This window comes from Mytilus californianus, unplaced genomic scaffold (assembly GCF_021869535.1).
Source record: "Mytilus californianus isolate M0D057914Y unplaced genomic scaffold, xbMytCali1.0.p SCAF_18, whole genome shotgun sequence".
Classification (NCBI taxonomy): domain Eukaryota; kingdom Metazoa; phylum Mollusca; class Bivalvia; order Mytilida; family Mytilidae; genus Mytilus; species Mytilus californianus.
The window spans coordinates 2,727,654-2,733,412 of record NW_026262666.1 but is presented as its reverse complement, the minus strand read 5'-3'; positions in this window follow the sequence as shown (position 1 = coordinate 2,733,412).

Genomic DNA, 5,759 nt, shown 5'->3' with positions numbered 1-5,759 from the left:
ATAATACAAATATTTTTATTGGCACAAACTCATTAACAATAAATGGTTAAGACCTATTGCATATATATAATTATATTAATTGACATGGTAGAATGAAAAATTACATGAAAACATATCATGATAGAATGAAAAGTTACATATTGATGTATCATATTAGTTCACTATTCCTTATATTCAGACAGTGATATGAAAGAGGAAGACAGTCTAAGTAATAATGCTGAGCTATTGTTAACCTATAGAGATATTTTTTCATCAGTGGTAATAATGTTACGTTGTATTTTAAATATAACATTTATTTTATTTTCTAATATTTCTCGTTTTGAGGTTAATCTATTACATTGTAATAAGAAATGTTCTTCATCTTCAATTTCCCAATTTTTACAGACAGGACAGTATCTTTCCTCACTAGGAATGTTAAGATGTCTTCCCCTTTCAATCATTAAAGAATGTGCACTTATGCGTATTTTGCATATTGCTGCTTTATCATTTAAATTGTTTAGTGAATCAACATATAATGGTCTTTGACCCATTTTGTAGACTTGACGAAAGAAATTGAGTTTAGAAGATTCCTGTATGTTTGCATTTTGATTTTGCAAGCAATTCTTTGTTTTACTTGTCCCAAGTGCTGCTTTGTTAAATAACTTTTTTCTTCAAGATATGAATATCCTAATTTTTGTAAACTACATTTATTTTTTTTGATCCAGAGGTTTGAAAACCTAGTCGCACAGAAAATTATATATACAAGTGTATTTTCTGATGAAAGTATATGCTCTAAAAAATTTATGCATGAAAATACAATTTTACTTTTGAGTGGAATTCGACCAAGCTCAGCACGACAAGCATCATTTGAAGCCTTGCAATGAGCATCAAGTGCTTCTTTGATAAATTTAATGTGTAGTTTTTCAAAGGGTTCAGACCTTATAAGGTTGAGTAAACGCCCCGAATTTCACAACAGTACATAAGTATAGGTGATATTAATGTATCAAACAATTATTCAAGTAGTCTACATGGATTATTCAGACAAACAGTTTTCTTTATTTTGAAATAGGCTTTTCTTGCCTTTTCCATAAGAGTATTAATGGCTAAATTTAAATTACCATTACATTTTATTACAATACCTAAATAAGAATAATGACTAACAGTTTCAATACAAGAATCATTGTAAGTAAATTCCTCCAAAAAAGTTTTACCATTTGAATTAAATACAATAACTTTGGATTTATCTGTGTTAACTTGTAGTTTCCAACAGTCACAATAATCATATAAAGCATTAAGACTGTTTTGTAGTCCTTTTCGACTTTGAGACAATAACATAATAAAAAGACTTTCACAAACGCTGTGTATATTCTCCGTTTAATGATTCTTTTGAAATTGCGATAAAAAATCAACAATTCAACAGTTTTCTGCTTTTATTGACACACAATATTGATTTTTCATAGTTTTGATTAATTTTTGGGGTGTTCGGCTATGTTTGGTGGTGTGCGGTGGTGTTCGGCGGTTAAAAGACCCTGTTCACAAAGTGCAGATATAGCATGAACCTTTAATTGATAATTAAACAACTAACAAAATGTTTGAATTGATTTTTTATTCTCGAGATGAAGGAACTGGTCGATTTTCCTTCCAAACAATCGTCTTAAACATACATACATATTAACATTTGCCACAGGACGTTAAGCAACCAAAAACCAATCACTCGCTCTTTCAATCTAAAGCACAAATTGAGGGTCTTTTTTTTTACATTTCACAAAGTTACATTGCAATAAAACTGAAAGAAAATATAAAGGATATCTTTAATCGTTTCCTATTTTAAAAAAATTACTGTATTCAATTATTTATTTGAAATCAATGTTTCACGACTGATATTGTTTTCAGAAATATAAATTTTGTCGGTATTGTCCAATTGAAAAAAAAAGATATATTACATTTATTGGTATTAAAAGTTAGGCAGTAAGCTGGATTGTAAACAAAATTTACAGAAATGCACTTGATTAAGGTCATGTCTAAATATAATGCAGTTGCAATGTACGTTACAAATTAAAGCATTGTGTAATATTATGCATGTAGTTCGGCAGATAGCTTTACTAAAGGCAAATATGTATCAACAACTTAAATCGATCTTAACCAACAGGAAGACATCCTTAAGCGTCATTTCAAAACATAGATTAATTGCCATTTAAAGGTTCATGTTTTACCTGAATTTTGTGAACCCCAAAGATTGAAACGTGTCCGAATCTAAGACTCAAGTAAACATAACAGACATATATCAATCACAGGGAAAATACAGAAAGTATAATACTTCTTAGTAAAATGATAATAGGGTCAAAGAAAATACGGGGATGCATTCTTCAGCAACAAATCCTGTCGCTCTCATCACATATGGAATTTGCTAACCCCATGTATATCGTATTATGTTACTAGCACACTGCGTAACTTATAATATCTGAAAGGATGTGCTCTATATTGATATATTTGACGATGTTCAGTAACTCAATAATCCACACTTAAGTACGTGTGCATCTGAAATATCCATTGAGACTAATATGATACTACCAAAACATGTGAAGTTCTGCTTTATATCTTTATCTTTTCCCGAGATTGACACATATTGACCACTTCGAAACAATATCTTTGACAAATGAAATGATGTCAAGTTCTCATTTCTAAATAGTGACATACCCTGTGCCTCATAGTATAGTGTTGACATGGTTCAATTGACACGTTACACTCGTGTATGTTCACACTATAAAGACTCCAAGTAGTAAGGGTGTCCTCCTTTAACACAAAACGCTCCAACAGCACTTCGGTGTTGACATAAATATCAATTATTTAGTCTTTTTATAAATTAACTGCTAAGGATTTTCTTATCCCAACTTTAGCCGTATTTGGCACAACTTTTTGGTATTTTGGGTCCTCAATGCTCTTCAACTTTATACTTTTTGGCGTCACTGATGAGTCTTATGTAGACGAAACGCGCGTCTGGCGTATCAAATTATAAGCCTAGTACCTTTGATAACTATATAGAGTTAGCAAAATTCAAATCGATATTATATATATATAAATTTTACGGCCACAATCATTAGTAGTTTGAACGATACGATTTGTCTGGGTCTCAACTTACAAGCAGCATGTTTAACTGTCTTAGATCTTTAGATACCATAATAGTCGTCACATGTGTAATTTTATCGAGTTTGTTCTATTCCTGATAAATGTTACATTTTGACTGGACGTGGATTCGCATGGCGAATGATGCATCCACAGCAAGAGACGCTCACCCTGTCGACGCATCCAATAGCATGGATTTCATGCGATTCCTGGTTTTTGAACATTGTTAGAAAGATTAAAGTTCAAGAATTGAAAAGATGCAAAACGAGCTGCCAGAATTAAACTGGATGTACCAATAATAACACTTATTGTAAATTTTATTTTTCAGGCTAAAATTTTTAATTTTGATTCTGGAAAATCATATCATAGATTAATTCTGGTTCATAACATTCTTGACAATAAAGCATCTTATTCTTAAGGAAATCTGTTGTCGTATGAAAAATCTACACAGCAGAAATATGAGATAGCCTATTCCTCGGTTTGGTTTGCTGTTTTTTTTTTTGTGCGATAACAACAAGGTAATTATGTATTTCATCGTGGATGCATCAGGTCATTCAAATGTAGTCTTTTATTATTAAACAGGCAATTTGAAAGAAACCTAAATCTTTCCGTCACTATTTTGTCAAATATTGTACGTTAAAAAAATAGAATTCCTACTTCAGACTATTCCGGCTTCATCTGCGTTGGGGATTTCCGATGGAGATGATATAGATATGAATATCCAACAAAATAAAATTCCATGTAATCTGTTTTAGAGCGTGGTCATTCTTTGTGTCATTTTTTTTATTCACATACATTCAAAATCCTTCACGGAGACAAACAGTTTCTATTTGCATTTGTAGTTAAGACGACCATAAGCTTGTTAGAAGCTACTTACAAGCAATGAGAAATTTTCACCAAGTGTTTTATTTCGAATAGAATAGGAATAATCCAAGTAATTGGATTCGATTTCAAACTGTAATAAAGGTATATAATCAATTTCCTTGAATTTCTTTCATTTGCACCTTCAAAATATAAAAAAATGTAAAGTAATGAGAATTTTTTAGAATATAAATAATAGACATTACATATTTTATAGGCAACAGGCAAATAAAATTGAGAATGGAAATGGGGAATATGTCAATGAGACAACAACCCGACCAAAGAGCAGACAACAGCCGAAGGCCACCAATGGGTCTTCAACGCAGCGAGAAAATCCCGCACCCGGAGGTGGTTCTCAGCTGGCCCCTAAAGTTTACCTTAAATGAATTTGGCTATAACTTGTAGGTCCCTTATGGTCATATAGCTGTTTCGGTACTTTTACATCATTGGCTTGCAATATCTAAATGGTACAACCATAAGAGCGCTTCTGACTTAAAAAAAAAAAAAAAAACTTTTAACAATTATTTTGCCCATATCCATTGAATCATAATTATTTGACAGCGTTATACATTGTCATTGAAGACAGTTTAAACACAATGTCGCATATATTATATGTTATTTTTTTAAATAAAATTAGCATTGGAGATTATCCTTAACCAACATGAATTAATTTGTATCTGAAAGACAAAATATAGTCTTTTCTTGTATAACTTTTCTTGGTGATAATAACCCAAATTTTTAAAACTTTTAGTTTTAACCCATCTTTAGCCATTTAAATTGGTAACACATTAAAACATATGCTTAAATGCACATCAAAGTTCATATATGACAGATATCACTCGGTAAATTTAAGTAATAATTGGAAAACGTTTTGAAAATGGCGCTTTCATTAAATCTATTTAGGGGAAATTTACCAAACCTCTTTGTAAAGATGACGTAATGTATGAAAAGAATATTACATCAATTCGAGATAAAATATATCCATTAAAAATAAAAACATGCAACAAAGTTTTAAAAAATCAATTACGCGGTACTTGTTTCATTTTCAGAAAATTTAAATTTCTTAAAATATAACTTGCAGGTTTTCTAATTTCAAAATGTAGTTCGACAGTTATCTTAAATGAAAACAACATTTATAAAAATCAGCCTGAGTCACTAGTTAATCAACTACCACTTCACTACTTGGTAATAATAAATGCACGTATCTGAATGTTTTGAAATGAGTGATATCTTATCGTGTGCAGTTGAATATGGCATATGAAATTCTGCAATAAGCCAAGTTAAATTTAAAAATGTATCTAAATCCACTTAATTAATATGGTTCTATGCATATGAAAAGAGAAGTAATATTATTTTGGTCCTGATTGGTGTTATCAGCTATTCAATAGATATAGGAAGATGTGGTATGAGTGTCAATGAGACAACTCTCCATCCAAGCTTGTTTAGATTTGGACTTCGAAATACACATCAGGTGCAGTACACTTGGTACCGTCTATGTGATTCAGGACATTAAATAATAATCAATTTAAATAGATAATTTTTTGCATATTCATTTGACTTTCACAAAAGTATCCAAACAGATATACTAAAACAATGTAAAAGAAACATTTGATTTTGCTATTTTATAAAGGATTCTTCCGTTTCAAATTTCCCTAGGAGTTTTTAGGTATTTTTGTTATTCTGCTTTTAAAGCATTTGAATAAATTATCAAGACAATAATTAATTAATAAGTCACGAGTGTCTGCTATTCGAAATGTAAATGTCATGTGTGTTAATTTTCTGCATCTGCATTTCGA